General features: G+C 41.2%; 1 protein-coding gene across 2 annotated transcripts in view; it reads right to left on the bottom strand.

Annotated features, from left to right (window-relative positions):
- MID1 (midline 1) overlaps positions 1-19,100 on the bottom strand; it is a 177,614-nt gene that overhangs the window by 126,975 nt on the left and 31,539 nt on the right. The window contains exon 1 of one of the 2 annotated variants that reach the window (XM_010224987.2): positions 16,639-17,026. The exons of the other annotated variant lie outside the window; for it this stretch is intronic. The gene's annotated coding sequence lies outside the window, so the exon portion shown is untranslated. Of the gene's footprint in view, positions 1-16,638; positions 17,027-19,100 lie in introns of those variants that run through there. 2 annotated transcript variants of the gene reach the window in all.

The following is a 19,100-nucleotide window of genomic DNA, read 5'->3' as shown; positions in this document are numbered from 1 at the left end:
TCAAGCCCAGACTGTAATGAGTGCAAAGAAAAATGCACGGAGGCTGAGTGTCTGGTTCTCAGCACCAACTATTTTGCCCTATGGATCTGTTGTTACTGGTCCCACTTGCTAGTGTGGACACAGATGGTGAGGACGCCAAAAACTTGGCACCTTCAGGAAAATCTGACTGGGCAGGAGGCAGAGGAGGCACATTTGGGAAGTAGGGAACATGGCGTTTCAGGACTAGAGCGTATGGGAACATGGGAGCTAAAGCATGGGAATGGGAGGAGAAGGCACTGAGTGGATAGGAGATAATTATGCCCTGATTTATACTCCTAGTCCTGATTTATGAAAATAAAAATGTGTGGTGTTAACTAGGCAACACATGTTGTCACAGGGTTCGGTTCTTATTAGGATACCTGAAAGATATAATGTAACTCTTAGCCATAGCAACCCCTTGCAAGGGGGTGCTTTGAATGCTTTGAAATTAAAATGTTTGAAATTCAGTTGTTGGTTCCTGCCCTCATTGTGAGGGCATTGTGTATATCAGCATATCAAGTAAACTATAAGATGAACTTTACTAAATCACATCTAGACTTTAGGTGTCTGTAGCACCATTCTGACAAACGCATGCAATTGGCTCACATTTGGTGAGATTCACCTCACCAAATTTTAAATGTATAGAAGTTAGATATCTCTTCAATAGAAACTAGAGAAAGAAAAGGTAAAGCAAGATTTATCCTACTTGTTTATACATCTTAAAATTAGTTCTAACTGATGTTAGTAAGGCAAAGCCAAACATAAATGCTACTAAATTTGGAATAATCAGATGAAACAGAGGTGTATAATGAAGACACCTGTGGATAACTACATCCTAATAATCCTAGGATCCTTTTATACTCAATAGGCATTTTAAGGAAGCAATTTACTTGATCAGATTTAGATGGCTTCAGCACGAAATTAATCATGCCCTGGAAGGGACTATCTCTATGAATTATAAAAGGAGCCTGGGGCTGGGGTCTACGTTGTCAGTGTCTATATTGGTCAGATGACTCCAACCACAGAAGTGCTGTAAATAGAGAGACATTTCCTGAAATGCATGCATGCACAGTTTAATTAGGATTAGAATATTTTTTATAAAACGGTGTCTCATAATATTGTTCAAAAAAGGACCTAAGGTGGATGAATAAACAAAAAGAAAAAACTGATCATTCCATTTCTTACAAATGTGTAGTTACATATGAAGGTATATAAATATGGCTTCTTTTAAACCTACCGATCATAAAATTTGCCTTTCCTGTTGAAATCAGTTTAAAAGGTATGTCTTTTATAGGCAGCATGTAGTTTTCTGTCTCACTGTGCCTCAGGTATGACTCAAAAACAAATGCTTCCATTTAAATCTTTTTAATGGAGATGAGAGGAGAACACTTCAAACTAAGAGTACTGTTGGATTTAAGAATAGCATGCATTTTTATCGTTTTCTTTAAAATCCCCAAACTACCGGAGATGTCTTTCCCTCACCCTGCTCTCTCATGCATCTTCAGCTGTATTAGATACTGCTGAAACAGTAACACTCCTTCACTAAATCTAACTTCTCGGGCAGCCACAACATTCAATATTATATCCATTATTTTGTATGGTTCTGCCTACATTAGATGTGTATTTCAAGGAATCTTTCACCATAATCTATTTAAAGCTTTGCCACTGCTTTTCTTCCTAGATAGTTCTAAATAGCACTACGAGGCAGTTGTTTTGTACGGCAATCCATACACAGTTTGAAGATAGATAGGACAGATCAGCTGCAGGAGGCTTGATTCTCTAGGTTCTCTTTTTACATCTATTCCCTTGTGTCATACACAGATAAGCTCAGGTTTAAACCCAGTGGTCTAAAACCCAATTAATGAGAAAGGTACATATGGTGTGCCCCCTCAGGTATTTACAATTTTCTTCCCAGATTTTTCTTTCACAACAGTTTTCACTCTGAAGTTTCTACATGTGTTAAGAAGATTTCTTGGGGCGAATCCTATGCTTCTTCATTTTGCAGCTGAATATGAACTGCTCCATGATGCTTTACACTGAAACACAGGAAGACTTAGTTGACTTTCTGGGCACCTGAAGAACATTAAAGACAGGTACTAAAGCACTAAAGTCTAGCCTAATTTAACCCACTTCTCATCCTGAGATTAATAGATATGGTGATCAGTGACGCACGTGGAAGTAGAACTGGGGATCCACTTCATACCCTTTCTGTTTAGCTGGGATATTCTGGGAGAGGAAGGGAGAGATATTTTAGTAACCCTTCAGTTACGGTAAGGACACATGGAGATGTGAAATTTTAACAGAGTTATGAACTGGCCCAGTTTTCTGAATTATGGTCCAAGCTTCCTGTCTTCCTGTCTCAGTATACTTGCATTAAAACACAAACATAAACCTGAAAAATTTCAAAAATATCAACCATGTACCCAATCCTTATCATGGTGATTTAAACCACAGCCAGATTTTTGCACAGTAAAGCTCTGTGAAATAATTCGTCTACGGAAATGAAATGCTCTTAATATTTGGAAAATGTGGTCCATGCATCTCCCTTGCATACTCAAACTGATCAACATATACAGAGTCTGAACAGAATTTTCCTCATTTAGATTTGAGGTTTTAGACTATATTTGAGAGGAACATTCCTTCCTAACCTGGACATGGCCCACTTCCTTGTATCATTTGGAATTTTCTTCCAAAGAATTTCCTGCGAGTGAGAGGACAACCACAGTTTATCATCTCCTCCATCCTGAGGCATTCTATAGGCTTTTATGGCCTTTGATCTTTTTTACCATCACCCTTAAATATTTTATGAGATACTGTGACTCATTTCATTACTTCTGTAATCACAGTTTGGATGTTCTTCATACCCTTCTGAACTACTAGAATATGATTGCTGGAATGATATTTAAGGAAGTGTATTAGAGATTGGAATCAGTCCCTTTTTCTTACCTGCATATCACTGTTAAATTTTGCATCACTTTCTGCTTTGGTACAATCACAAAATAATAATATGAACACAGCCACTTTTGAAGCCCATCCAACTTGCAAAGGCATTTTTTCATTTCTTAGATGAATATGTGTCTAGTATTTCATATTTCATATTTTACATTTCAGAATGTCTCTTTTATAAATCATCTGATTTGACACACAATTCACTATGCACTTAGCTGGTTTTAAAAATTTATGCAAATTCTTCACCTTCTCTTCCTCAAGATGTTTTAATTCCAGTGTTTCAGTCTCAATTGCAGATCACAGGAATGGATCCATTTCTTTTTTTGGTAAAGCAGTTCCCTGTTGAGAAGTTTAGTTTCATCAAAATAGAAACATTTTACTGGAGTATGTCAGCTTGAATGAAATGTTTTAATGAACAAGTCAAAAGGAATGATTTTAATATGATTTTAATTACCACTGGCTTTAATTAAACACAAATATTTTTGTTTTACATATTCTATGTACAATATTATACTTAGTGCTTTATTATACCAAGTTAAATAAAGTAATTGCTCAGTTTAGATAAATCCCAGAACAGAATTACATAGCCTTACTTTGAGGCCCTGTCATCTGAACATGAATCGGTATTACTGGGTTGATTGGCTTGGAGGGGTTTTTTTTGTGGGGAGAGAAGGAATGTGATTGATTATTCCTGGAAAAAGAGAGTACTATTTTAAGAGTATCAGACAAAGTATACAATTCAGCTCTATGGGAAAGGAATATATTGTTGACAACTGACTGCCATGACTTCTGGAATAACTGAAACAATTAGTTCTTACTGCTTTTTCTGTAAGTGGACCTCAAAACATCTTTTGAAGGTCAATACTTCTAGTCTCCATTTTCCAGATAACACGAAGATATGGCAAAATTTTCCAAAGCCTCTCCAGCATACCAGTGTAACTCTGATTCCTGATAAATCTAAATCAGCTAGCTGATATGAAGGCAACAAAACTGGATTTGATACCTTGCAGCACCATTAGCAACAGTACACCAGAAAGTCGTAGTTACCCTAAACTAAAACTTAGCTAACACTCTACTGACACAACAAGCATCATCTCCTCCAGTTCTGTACAGAAGAAAATGTAGCCTACAGTGTGTATGGTCAACAATAACAAAAGTTCACTGTTCTTATCCATATTCAACCTTAGGTATGAATATCATTGCAGCTCTTGCCTGTCACCCTAGGTCACAATAGCCTAGCAATAGCCACCAAAACATGTTCAACTATTCCCACTGTCCCAACTTCTTTCTCTCTTTTCAAACCATTCCTGTCTACAATGTAAGTAATGTGGCATAGAGAACCTCTTACTTCATATAAGCAGATTTTCACCTACAGGAGTCTTCCTATATTTTCTTCTTTTATTTTTTTTAATCGAAGTCTTTCAACAACAACAGCAAAAAGACGAAAAGCAAAAACCCAGATTTCTACAGTTTACCCATATGCCATTTTGCATCCCATTTCTGAAACAAGAGTTGACAGGCCAACATATGTGACCAATAACGGCTCTTCGGAGTTAAGCTCTGCAAACGGTGACTGACGTGGAGCTTGGTATTCCATTAGCCAAGGGAGTTATCAATTATACACCAGCCAAAATAAACTCCAAGAAACTTCCTCTGGGCGTTAATCACTCTGAGTATCATTCTTTCCCACACATTAGGCAAAGATTCTTGACCTTATGATTTGGAGCAAAAACACACCCATTAATTAAATAATTTGTCCATTATCACCTGAAAACGGAGGATAACCTTTTCACCTACACAAGAAACAGAACATAATTAAGTGAACATCTATTGTGAATACAACATAAGCATTGCTAACTTGCTTCACTTTCTACAGTTAATATGCCTTCCCAATCGTGCTTAGTATCTATCTGCACATCAACACATTAAAATGTATTCTTAAATGTCTAATGAATAAGCCTCTGCACAGCACTTTCAGATGAAGCTGTACAAAGCTGGGAAAATGAAATCAAGTCAGTAATCTTTCAGCTCTAAAGGCTAGCCTTGTGCCTAGCCAGAAGTACAATATTGTGTAATACCTGTCCTTACTATACAAGTTTCTACTGGCGTCACATTTCCCCTTTCATAGTATGTTTTACCAAGACAACATATACAAATATAAAATGCCTTGTCATAACAAACTAACTTTTCCCATATAACTATAGTCATAAAATTTTATGGGAAAAGATAACCTTCGAAGAGTAAACATTTTCATACATTTGCAAAACAAAGCAACATGTTTTTGTTTTTTTCTACTAAAAACCAGACTGTCACTTCTGCAGAGTGAGCCCTTGTTCACACAAGTGAAACAGCTACAAGATGAGCAAGGATACGGCTCTTATATCTGGAACCAAATCCTTTTAGACAAAGCCTCACAATGAAACTTTCTAAGTTCTTACATTTGTGCACTGCAATTACAGCTTCCAAATTTTAGAAATTAAGACACACAAAGTATGTTAGATTTCTTATGTGATTTTTTATACCTAACCCTCACAGGCAAGGTTTCAGCACTTGTTTGAAATTTATTTACACATAAAGACCTCAAAAATAAAAAAGCCAAAAGCCCTTAAGTAAGTTTGAGCAGTATGCCAAGATTTATGTTTTAGTATACTTTAGATAAGTTAAAAACCCAACACTCCAGGATATTGCAGTGACCTTTTAATACCTACTAGAAAGAAAAGTTTGCTAAAGAGAATAGCAGTTTAGAGGATTTCTAAGACAAAATACTTTTGACTACCCCACTACACCTTTATAGCAAAGCAGTATGTGTCATATGTATACCAGGAATGGTCTGTTTAAGAAGAGCTAGGCCAGGAAGTTTAACAGAGAAAGAGTGATAAGTTAAAATGGCTTTTGTGAGCATTTTTCTCCTGTCCGACTCCTTTTGCAAGCCTTCAGAAGTTTTCTTTAAAGCCCTTGCCTTCCTTCTCTTTGTCTCCAAGTTCCTCCCAAGTTGATGACCTGTTCCTCTTCCTTGCACATACGCTTACCAAGGCAACCTCTGATTCTTTAATACTGAAAATCTCATTTTAATGGCCATCCTCAAGACTTTCAGACAAACTCCATTCACAGTTTCAGTATAAATGCTCCTCCCTCACCTTTCCTAATGAAATTTTAAAAAGAAGGTCTGGTAATCTTTCCTCTTTCTTCATGATCCTACTGATCTCTTTCACATAGTTTTTTGTTTGTTTGTTTGTTTCCAGGCATCTCTCCATCCCTCTCTTTTGTACTTTATTTTCTGAGTAAACTAGGCTAGACTCAAGAATGCATCCTTGGACTTTAAAATGTGCTGCTGCCAAGAAAAATGGGGACCTGCTTTCCCTATTGTCTTACCGGCATAAGGAACAGTCAGAGCCTCCTTTTCTCCCCTTCCTTTGTCTTTATGCAATTACCTGAAAAGCGTAAACCCATTTAATCATCCCCCGTATTAGCATCAACTAATGGCATGAACAACAGCCGGAAAATGTTCACGAAGACTTGGAAATGTTTTTAAAATTAGCACTTTGAAGAAAAATTTCCACTGGCAGTTCAATGGTAAATATGAGGGAAAATAAAATGGGAGAAAAAATAGATTTTATCCTGCTCGTTAAGCTCAAGTTGCTATCTACACACTGTCCTTTGCCAGCCTCAGGTTGGCAAGGCCTACCTCTGATGAGGCTAAAAAACAAAACAAAAACAAACAAACAAACAAAAACCCTATTTCTGTTCATAGGAGGAGGCAATAAAAGCAAAAACATAGAAATGGCCAAACTGGACAAGATCCAGAGTCAAATACTGCAGGACTTCTGGTCTAGAAAGACAGCAATTACTTGAGAAACAACTAAAACCCATTGTATGCAATCATATAACAATCTCAAGCTAAAGGGGAAAAAGTTACTTTGCTATCTCAGCCCAGAAGCCTCTTCCAGAGGCTCTATAGTATCCTTCTCTACATGACCTTAACATGGATTTAGCAAAGATAAATGCAATCACACGTGGGAAGGGATAATGCCAAGCAGGGTACAGGCTGCAGATGGAGGGGCTCGGGGGCAGCTCTGCTCTAAGGGACCTGTGGGTCATGGCAGGCAGTGAGCCAAACACACGAGTTGTGTGCCCTGGCAGCAAGGGTGGCCAATGGCAACTTGGGCTGCATTAACAAGAGCACAATCAGCAAATCAGAGAGATGATTATTCTGCTCTACCCAGCACTACTCCACAACTACTCCACATCAGGAGTACTCTGCCCAGTTGGAGACACTGAGGAGCTCAACAGGGTTCAGTGGTAGGCCATCTAGATGTTAGGAGGTTGAAGAACTTGACATAGAAAGAAAGAGTGAAGGAAGTGGGTTTGCCCAGCTTAGAGAAGAGAAGGCTGAAGGAGCGCTTTGAATAGCTATGGAGTAGATAGATGGGAGTAATCTCTTCACAAGGATGTCCAGTGCCAGGACGATGGGCACATGTTACTTTGGGGGAAATTCTTTCTAGATATAAGAAAAAAAAAATAACTGTAGGAACAGTTAGATATTGGAAGAGGCTGCCCAGCGAAGGGGTGGGATCTCCCCTGTTAGAAATGTTCCAGACTCAGTTTGGCAGGACTCTGGATAAGTTAATGCAACGCCCTACTTTCAGAAGAAGTCTGGACCAGAAAAATCTCCCAAATTCAACCTGAACTTCCTATGATCCTGCATCTGTGGACAGTATTGCTAGGCATACAGTATTGTTAGTCCACAATTGCCTTTTCCCTAAAGGGTATCTTTTTACTCTGAGTTTCACAAGTTAAAAGCACCGGGTATTTTCTTTTGAAATGAGGAGCTTTCCCAGTCTTGCCAAATAAGATAGAACAGTGCTGGATTTTATTGCATTCTTCCTTTCCTTGAGATTGTAAACATGAAAGGGTAGCAAAAAGTTCTCTTATCTGCTTATGAATCACCATGATACTAAATGATGAATGTACAAACACACACACATTCTCACAAGACATCCATTACCTAGACTTACATATTTGAGATTTATTTCCAGTCATTGCTGTATCTTTCATAAGCAGTTTATGCTTTATTTCTCTTTAAAAGGGGGAGGAGGGTGGGAGGGAATATCAGACTTCTCCCATGGTGGTTTCTTTTGCTGTCAAGACATTCAGGGAGAGTTATAATATCGGAGGATTTCTTAACCTTCAATAACAAGGCTTAATTAGGCATCAAGAGCAAATGTTACAGCAAAGAAGAGGCACCTCTGAACATTTATTCTTACAGGCTTTTGTTCCAATTAAGCTAGTTAAAAAGGGATGTAGGAGCATTTGCATCTGAAGAACACTCAAAGACTTCAGATAGCTATTACAATTTTAAATTTTACTTGAGCTGAAAAATCTGAGTGAGCGGGACCTTTTGAAGATTAGATGTATTTGTGAAGAAACAGTAAGGAAATTATACAGCTCTTATCTCATTAAAATATTTCAGCGCTACAAGGAACAAGATCGCGCTTAAACCAAAAGAACAAATTTCTTATTATTCAAGAAAAGACACATCAAAATAAAAATCATAAAGAATTCAGGAAAAATGCAAGTCCAGTTTTGTTCTAATACCGCGGTCTAATCTACTCTGGCTTTGTGCCACCGGAGTGCAAATTCTCTCATCTCCCTACTCTGTTAACTACAAAGATACTTCTTGCATAAGCACAGCCACACACTGGTTTCAAGGGTGGAATCCTCTCCACTTCCCCACTGACTTCAGCAAAGGAAAAATGAGGTTTCAGAGTTGCCCATTTTGGGTCTGGCATGTTTAAGAAATAAAAGCTGCAGCCTTACAACAGATGCAACGATGGAGGGTCAAAGTTGGCGGTAGATACCTACAGCTACGGAACACGTGTAATACCTTCTCTTTTCTAGCACTTTCTAAATACTGTAATTGACTATAGTAACAACAGACTATTCTTCCATTAGAGCAAAGAGCAGTAGCCTTTAACCCATGAGGTGTCCCTGATATACCATAATTTGACTTCTGGCAAGCACACAGATGGTAAGAGAGAAAAAGACAAACAGTGTAAACATAAATATGCTGGAAAAACCTGGTGATTTTCTTCGGGACTATCAAAAAAAAATGCAGCAACAAAAAAGGGACATATAGCTGACTTCATATGAGAGCATACGTTTCACAAAGGAAATACGTGGCAACAATGGTATTTCCCAGCAATGAAAAACACGCTTTTCCTATGAAATGTGTGCATATGAGAGTTAGCATAGTTAGTATTCACAGAATTTAATGAGCTCTACAAGCGATTATCAGAGGCACCAAGCACTTTTCAAAATGTGTATATATGCTTTTGGTGTGATTAAAATCACTCCTGTTTATTGTACATATGATATATATAAGAGAGAAGCCATTTTCAGGGAGTTTTGCTTTGTATCATTTTTCCCAGATCTCAGAATTAGCCTGAAGGATCCTTTTAGAGAGTAAGTAAATATATATAAAATATTAGGACAACAGTGCAATGTAAAAAGGATGTTAAATTGTTCATCCAAGGAGATGACATAACTAATACTGACATAATTTCCAAGCAGCAAAGCAAAACTAGGTCAAATCACATTGACCTATCTAACATAATAAGGCTTTTTTTTCAGATTTTTACAATGTAGACTGTGTCTGCAGGCATTAATGTCTCCTGTTATCAATGTATATTGTTGTCACTCTATTTTAATGTCTTATCACTATGTTGTGCTAATTAGACCAAAACAATATAATGCACTTTTGAACTGCTTAAATCCCATTTTGAAATCTTTGACTAAAGTGTACTTTTGAGGTTAACCAGTTAGAAATGAATTTATTAATTCCTTACAGTCGCTTCTTTCAATAGGTGCTAATAAGACTGGTGCAAGAAGGAACCTTCACATACAGGTCAAAATCCGAGCTCCATAAATTGCATATTATTTGTCTAAATGAAAGGCTGCATAGCTAACATCAGAGAGCTAGCAAAGAGCACGCTAATTTTGAACCTACTTAACAAGCCAGAATGCAGGTATATACGTGTTTTTGAGTATCAGTTAAAGAGCTTCTCGCCACCCATGGCTACCACGCGCCACTGCCCTAGCACTTGATCCATTGGCAGTGCTCTAAAGGGACAACCTTCTTCATTGCTCCAGGCAGCCCACCCTTACTGCACTCTTGTTGGTACCCTGCACATCAGACTTACAGCACGTGTTATGTTTTTCAGTGGGAATATAAACAGAAATGTGTAGGTTCCCAGTGATGCTCTCTGACAACTCCCACAGATGCTGAAGTAGAGAAAAGGAGAGTCATGTTCATCCGTATCTGTGCCTATAGAGCTGAGCAGGGGACAAAAGACCAAAATGCTGTGGAGGAGGAGAAGCTGAGGCCTAGCAGACAGATGCAAACCTTTGTGGTCCAGCACAATCACAGAGCAGAAGCTGTCAATAGAGTTTAAATCATTCATGTCTAGTTTTGCAATAATGATAAGGTCATTAGGGCTAAAAAAAAAAAAAATCAACGATAAAATCTCCTCTAGCACTTCTGGAGATTGGGTGGTGACTAAGAATACCTTGAAAATGAGAGGCTGGCCAGTCCTATAAGGAAGTGGCTGGATTTAGCAACTTAAATTATAAATAAGTATGTAAATGTGTATTGTTTCTCTGTTTTTTATTCTTTTTTTTTCCATTTTATGTCTCTAATTACTTTAATCATTTATTGGGAAGAAGAAAAGAAGAAGGATCATGTCTCCATATGGGGAAAACCAGCGAAAACAGAAGATTATTTTTGTGACAATTATTTTGCCATAAAATATTGGTTTCTCGTGTTTTTTTTTGTTTGTTTTGCTTTGTTTTGTTTTTGATGAATGCAATAGCCTCAGCCAGTGCTTGTGCTTGGAATAAAATTTCTAATGGAGCAGCAGAAAGGGGGCTCCTGGAGGTTGTTAGGAGTCTCACGTGAGCCAGCTCTTGCTCTCCGATCTCATGGATCAACCTCCAACCAACCTCCTGCCACCCAGTCGGGGGGCCGATCAGCATCCCCTGCTGCGCTCTTCAGTAATTAAATACCTGCAGACCCCAAGAGCCAAGTTAATGCCATTAGTCATGGGCACCTGCTTGGGACATAAAGCAGGTGCTGGGCAGGGATTCCAGCCTGTCTGAAATTTCAGACTTTTTTCAGCCATGCAGCCACTTTTCTAGGCATCTCAGTGGCACTGGGACCTCCAGCCCATGCTGTCCTACTAAGCCAGGAGTAAAAGACTGAAATTTCTTCAGTTCATTTTACTGCCTTAAAATTGTCCTTACACCCAGCTGTCTCATTGCTGATGTAACTAGAAAACTTTTATCAAACTTTAGGGCCAAATAAACACAGCCTATTCGCCAGTTTTTTTCTTCCCCTCCCATGCCCTTTTGGGATGATATAAATAACGATGACAAACAACCGTGAAATGATAGCAAATGGGGAAGCATTATCTTAAAGAACTAAGAACTATTCTTACTGAACAGAAAGGAGATCAAAATCAGCTTCCTATCTTTTTACCGCCCTTCCCAGTTTCCATACAGAGCAGAGACAACACTGTGCACTAGGGAACTTGGGGACATACAGTAACCCTTTGCAGCTTGCTGAAGAGATGCAAGTTCTAAGCTGCCCTAAACTGTAATAAAAAACTTTGCACCCGCAGCAAGGCTGGAGAACCGAGTGCCCTAAGCAGCCTGAAATCTATCTATCTCAAACAAAGTCTAGTAAAGCCTCCTGGAAAGGCAATCATGCATCGGTACACGAATGCATGCCTGCTTCTTCCTCACAGCCCACTCTTTACCCTTCTCGCCTCCGCCGAAGCCTCTTGCTTCCCCGCCTTCCCACTTTGGGGGCTGCAGTTCAGCCCCCGCGAGCTCCTCGCTCCCGCGGCTCGCTTTGCTCGACCCGGCCTCCAGGGCCCCCTTACCTCCGGCGCTGTCCGTGGGGGCACGCCGAGAGTCCCACAACTTTTTTTGCGGAGCTCGGGAGCTCTTGAAGCTCTGCCTGTCGCTGCCCACTCCCTCCCCTGCCCTCCACCGCGGCCGGGGAAGCCCTGCGAGGAGGTCGGGATGGGAGGCTGTCCGACCACACGGCGCGGCCTCCAGGGAGGGGGACACTGGGGGCTGCTCCCTGGGGGAGCTGACCTGCTGGGACTAGGAGAGGGACATGCACCCCTCATTCAGCCGCTGCTAAAGGGCTTAGGCTCCTTCACACTTAGGACGTGCGAGTAAACTCGACTTTTCTTTATTCCAAATGGCCAGCAACGCAGAATATGGTGCTATTTAATAATCCAATACTGATAAACCAACATTTTTAAAGAGTATTCCTCAAAAAGTTAATGAGCAAAGTGGCTCATTATGCCTGATTTTGCATTTTTATAGCTTTAGCTTAGAGTTGGTATTCTAGCATGAAAAGGTTTTGCAAACTTCAAGCCTGACCTCTACAGGTAGCCTACTGAAATCGGTGCAGTATCTTTTGGTCACACATCGCGCATACCATTTTTAAACACTAGCAGAAGCCAATGGACCTGTTGTAATGCAGAACCTCAACGTATCACAATTGCATGTTTAAATCCTTAATCTTTAAAAAAAAAAAAAAAAAAAAAAAAAAAAGTAGCAATACTGTGGTATTTTGCTCCATACAAATTCATTCTTACAAAATGCCTACACACTGCAACAAAGCCAGAAAAAGCACGTCCAGCACGAACATTTTTATACTCAAAAGTGTAAGGGGGTTTGGGCTCTGCTTCTTATTATCCCTCCCCCGTCTTCCCCAATCTTCCGTAGGATCTGCTCCTTCAAGTCTGCAGAAACAAACCTTACTTTCAAGCTGGTAAAATGCATTTGTGCCCTGCAAAACGTATGCTTCCAAATGCCCTGATCGGTGCCACCTTTTTCTAATCAGCACCAACCACTCCAACAAACTGCCCTTTGTGCAGCCCTGCCGTCCCCTCTGTTCCCACCACCCTACAGCACACGTTGCCATAGCTACGCTGCACGTCTATTTGCCACACAAGTGATCAAAGGAGGCGGACAACACACATACACACACGCACAAAAACCTCGCCAGGCTTCCTGCCGAGCCATGGCCAGCCACTAATTAACTGATACACTCCCAGCCTGGGCGCTCTGCGCACTTGTTTTCTTTATGCTGCACAAAAAGCAGCGTTCTCCGCGATGCTCGCGCTCGCCCCTCGCAGACCAACCAACCAGCCAACCAAAAGTGCTCCGAGGAACTCGAGACAGAATTTTCTGAAGGAAGACCAAGGGTTGCAACACTTCAAGATAGGAATATAGCTAAGGAATATGTTAAGATTTTTGAAAAGGTATGCAAAAGAAAATAAGAAATAAGAAACACATGCAAAAGAGTTAAACATCTGTAGGACAGGGGATGATTTTGAATTTTGCATGTGCTATTCGCTAAAATTGCATGCGTTTATTCCCTTTATGAATCACATACACACTAAATGCTATATGTCTGCCTTCAGGATAAACAACTATAATGGCTTCATGCACTTTCACAACACAGCTTTTCACTTTTAGGTGGCTTGTCACTTAGCAAGGATTTTGTTGGACCTCTTGTATGATGAACGGCTCAGTTCTGCCCTGATCAAAGTCAATGGGACTTAAATAGGAAGAGGCCAAAACGCGGTGTTGTATTTGTTGTCCTGACACTCCCACAGATGTCTCTTCAGAGATCTGTTGTGGGTGAAAGTGAGGGAAAACAGTGTATTAAAAGCCACCAAACATTTCATTCTCTGTGAAGCAGGTTCAGGGAACATAAAGCAGAGCCCACAGTGCCCTCTCCAGTTCTGCAGCAAACTCCAATGCTCCAGTCACACAAACCGCATCCAGCCATGAGGGCTGGGCAGATGATGGCTCTAGCACAGACATTTTTATCACTTACAGATTTCCTTACAAATTAACTTCTTTTTTATTTTTTTACACTATCAACTGGACAAAACCAGTAGTCTGCAAAGCAGAAAACATGTCACCTGCAAAGGAATTTCGTCATTAAGTTGCTTGGGCCTTTTGTCTCACAACCATATTGGATACCTTTAAAAAACTGCACCGCTGCTTCATAGCATCAGTCTTAACATGGTTGTAGTGCCCTTGCGCTGGGTGTATTTTCCCGTGGGTGGTTGCACGGTTACACAAGGTCCAGCACACTTTCCAAGAAAAAAAAGGTTTTCTTTTCCAAGAAAGATCTTTTTGCAAAAAGATGCAAATGGTCCCATTTTGGCTACTGAAGCATCTATGCGAGGTTATTATAATATCAGGCAGCACAGAGGCGGCTCCTCCTGAGGTTTTAAATTATCTCTTAGAAATGAGTGCTTCTTTATACCTGCCTCATTTGCAAATCTCGACGCAACATCCCAGGCCACCAACCGTTACCTCCTAGCCCATTTGGAGACCATTGGCCTGGCACAGTGGTAGAGTGGGCTGTGTCTTATCAGCTCCACCGGCTGTGTATCACATTTCCATGGCAATTCCCACACTTGGTTGAGGGAAGCTGGTGCATTTGGGTAGATGCTATCATGTGCTCAGTGTCTGCGGGCACCTGCACTGTATGCAGTGTCACTGCAGTGCTGGCACATTTGCTGCTTGACGCTTAACTCTGCAACCCCAAATTAGGCTGTGACCAAGAGCACCTCAAGGTGTAAACAGAACCTGGCAAGTTTACCACTAGAAAAGCGGCCTTCCCATGCATATCCCTTTTTCGCATAGTGACTTCAAACCAGAAGCAGGAGTAGGGGCTCCTGCAGCACCCGGCATTCCTGCTTCTATGTGTCTGCACTGCTCACTTGCCACCGTGAGAGAAACCATACTCCCAGGCAGGTGTTTGGACCAACTCTGGCAGCTCTTCAGCTGGCTCCCCACAAGGAGCAACCACAGCGGGATGTGGCACAGGAGCCCATCCCGGCGTTGGGAACGTCAGGAACGCAGATGCCCCCTTGCATTGCTCCTGCAGAGGCAAGGAAGGCAGCAGGCACCAACTGCAACATGCTGGGCCCTGCAAGGACGAGCCCGTCTGTGCTTGCGCATGCGCCTCTTGTGGGGTTGGAATGTCTTGTTCTCCCCGCCGGCCTCCTATTGGGAGCGGGGAGGGAGTTCACGTGCGCATGACAAGTTTTCCTGCCCCCCTTTCTGCCTTACTCCTTGCTCTACTCTTTTCTTCTACCACCTGTGAATCTTCATGACATGTAAAACATTATGCTTTAGCTAGTAATAACTCAGGGAAGTAACGTGCATGCTTCACAGAGTATTTTACTTTTTATTATTATGATTATTATTATCGTCACTCTGTAGCATTTCTACTTTTTTTCTAATACTTTTTGACAACCCCCTATGCCAAAGTACCCTCTTGTGGTGATAATAATTTCTGACGGCTGCGTGCACCAGAGTGACCAATCTGAGCTGAGCAGGATACAAAATGCCCTTCATTTTGGTTAACAGTGACACTAAGAAGTGTACTGTCCCTAAAAAACAATAAAGGGTTTTTGGCTTGTGGGAAAAAGAAATGTCATTCCTCCTCCCATCACCTATATTCTTTCTCCTCCCTTCCCCTCCTCCCCTAACTTACAGGCAAATGGTGCAGGGCATTGAAGATTTCCTACAAGGGTTTCAGAAAGAGTGAAAAACAAATGTTCCATTTGCACTACAGGTGCAAAGTCCTCACACAAGCACTCCCTGGCCACGCACCATGCCAGTCCTGCAGAGCTGCATGAGCAACACCCACCGCACAAAAGAACCTGGAGAACTTCGGTCCTTTCCTCATAGTTACTCACTGCCTACCTAGAAAAGAGCGTAGCTGACTGGCAAGGCTTCCTAAAGCGGCACGGATCTTGGGTTCAGTCTTCAGGCACCGCTCTGCCCGTTTCTCTCACTCCCACAAGGCTCTTCTAACTGCATGTTTCTGTGGTGAAACTATGAACACTGAGAATTAAAAACACTTTGCATCTGTGCCTTTTAAATGCGAGCATGAGAATAAAAGCTGCTTTTGCCTCTTCAGGTGAATAGCAGTCCTGAAAAAAATCTCATTTGAATAATCTTTGGGAAGAAAAATCCCTAGAAAACACATCTTCAAGTACTTCTGGAGCTGCAAGAGAGCTCAAAACTGCTACATTTTAAAACAATCACAAGATAAAAGTACTGGCAGGCAAGGAACTCATGCAGAGCTGTTCAATAAATTATCCGCGGGCTGAATTATTGGCATATTTAGGCTTATAACACAGCAAGCCCTTTCCTTTTCAATGTCTCAGACACGGAGTGAGACAGCCTACACAATGCACTGAAGCCACGGCAAAGCGGAGTTGATTTACATATCTCACAAACAGCTTTCATGCCCCGTGCAAACCCGCAACACAGAATGACCTGCAGGACACGGCTTATTACTGGCAAGATCAAACTGAGAGCAGAAACCCTTTCATCAGCTGGGTTTCGTCTTTCTTCTTTTTTAATGAAACTTACTGTTCATCAATCAAAAAAAAAAAAAAAAGAGGGGGGGGAGAAAAGGGGAGGAAAAAAAAAAAGAAAAAACCCACAACTCTGAAAAGGTTTCTGGCGGGCCAGCAAAATGACTATTTGCAGCCCGCAGCAGGCTCTCCGCTGGCTCCGGCCCTTGGGAAAGCGCTGCGGGCTCTGCAGCATGTTCCTTACCTGCCTCATGTTTAGACTCCCATTATCCATCCAGGCGGGAAGGGGCTGCGCTCACGCTCACGCCGCGGGACTAGCGGCGGGATGAAAATCCATCAAGTTTCCCAGGGCAAGCAAGTTTTGTTTTTTTTTTTCCCCTTCCTTGTCTTGTTTCTCCCCTTTTATCCTTCGCTGGTGGTGGAGGGTGGGGGCTCTTCCTAAGACAATGTCAAGTTTCTCAACCTTCCTTCCCAGCCTATTAAAAGTCAGGAGCAGGGAGGCAACTGTCCGCGAAGCTCCTATTTCAAACCGGAGCGCAGGGATGCTCCAGTTGGCTGCACTGGGCCCCGGAGGAGCCTCGCCAATCAGCGGCGAGGGGAGGGAGGCAGAGCGCACGGAGGCTGTGCCTACACCGGGATCGGAGGCTGTGCCTACACCGGGATCGGGGAAGCCTCACAGACCGAACGCAGCTGGAAACAGCGTCTAGCGCTGCAGAGAGGGAAGCCAATTTGCGGCGTAAGGGATTATGCCCGGTCTCATCCAGCCACTCAGCGTCTGCTTAATGCTTAAGAGGCTCCCAGGCCTTAAGCGAGAAAGCGTGAGTGCACGGGGGAGCTGCTGAAATACCAGTGACGCCAAAATGCTTCACAGCTGCCCCATAAAGTGGCAATATCCCCTTCTAGTAGGAGCCACATGCACTCCAGAAGCGCCAATTTCCTCATGTCACATTAGAAGGTAAATTACATAATGACCTAAGTTAGTAAAACAAGTACACTGTTTACATTAAGAGCAAGTGCCTCTCTGGCCAAAGGAATGGAGGACCATGAAAATACACACATGAATTTACAGGCTTCCAAAATGTTTGCTGCAAAATGTTATTTGTCCCAGTGGCAAGTATTTAATCATCCTTAGCATTAGGGTGTTATCTGGTTTGTCTTCTTTAGGAAGGGTGATTTCCTCATTCCTAAGATTAGCTCCATGTGCCAGATAACACTGGACCTCATTTGCATCTTCAAAGGAAAAATAATAGACTTGTTTTTACACTTTAACAATGAGATCAGTTCCTACGTGCTGCTCCTCAGTGGCTTTCATCATTAAAATAAAACAAAAGACAAATCCAAAATCGAAAATGCCACTGCTGCTTCAGTTACACCTTTCCTGAGTCAAAAAAGGTGAGAAATACAGAACTGCAAACTCATCCCACCTACTCTTCTTCCAAACTCTTTGCCTCTCGAAAGCACTTTCAGTAGTTTCTCTGTCTCCACTCTAAATGGAAATCTGTCTTTTGATCTCAGAGGACAATTAGGGAAATCTGACATCTGGAAAACATCCAGAGTTTTCCAAAGTGAAGAGGCAACATCACGAATTTGCCTCTGCAAGAGTTTTACCTACCATGGCAAAAAGTAGCCACTATACAGAAAAACTCGTATCAGTGCAACAAATCTTACTGAATTAAGACAGAGAAAGAAGATGTGACAGTGATGTGCTGCCAGGATTTTATTTAAAGGCTTCCTAAAATGTATTCTTTTTAGCTTGTGGCAAGCTACATGGACTAAAGCAAAGACATGTTGGCGTATGTTGGACAAAAGCAAAGAGAAAGACTGAAAAATCTATTAATTTGCTTTCCCATTTAGAAACAATAAAGATTTTTCTCATAAATACAATCAAGAAAGGAGTTTTTTTCTTTCTATTTGCATAATATTGGCACTGTTCAGCTCAGAAGTAAGACAAAGATGAAGCAGAAAGTTGATGTAAAACAATATTTCACTCCCTTTAGCCAGGGCTGGACATGTTCTTGCTTGGCCCACATCTACAAGCTGAAAGATCCATTTACAGGCTTTAACTTATGACACAAACCAACTATCTCCAGGGATCAACATAGCACTTTTTATAATGTAAGACCAACCATTCCATTTACACTAGCCAAAGTGTAGATAACTTTGTGATCCTCCGGTGACAGGCTAGTGTAGCCCCTGCACACTTGCACAACAGCTTGAAGCAGCTGCAGCACATATATCTGGTGCATTAAGAGCACTTAACAGGAATGCTGGCCCTCTGTTCCCCAAACATAGCTCAGTGGTCACACGTCATCTGAAATGAATATATGGTATGTGAAGGCCTTTTACTGTAGTTCTGACTAGAGGAATCCTCTCCAGGATGCATTCAAAAGAAGGGGGCAAATGCACTTTTCTGAAGCAACTTGGGCCTTAGGGATAAACTTCCTTAGAGAAAGTGATTTAGCAAAAAGTGAAAAACTTTTTTTTTTTTTAAATTAATTAGTAAGGATTTTCCCCAAAACATTACATTTGGTTTTAGGAGGTTGAAGCAGGAGATTCTGAGGGAAGCCCAGATTAAAGATGAAAAAGATGAAGAACTTTTCTAAAAATGAGTACCTTTTAATATACTACCTGCAATGCCTTAAAGTATGTAATGAGAATTCAGCAAAATATGGCATCAAAAGCTGAGTTCTATATATATATAATAAA

The sequence above is a fragment of the Tinamus guttatus genome, unplaced genomic scaffold, assembly GCF_059628265.1.
Source record: "Tinamus guttatus ecotype Peru unplaced genomic scaffold, ASM5962826v1 Tinamus_guttatus_pri_ptg000083l, whole genome shotgun sequence".
Lineage (NCBI taxonomy): Eukaryota > Metazoa > Chordata > Aves > Tinamiformes > Tinamidae > Tinamus > Tinamus guttatus.
The sequence above is the reverse complement of the archived record's forward strand: the minus strand, read 5'-3'. Positions and strand labels throughout refer to the sequence as shown.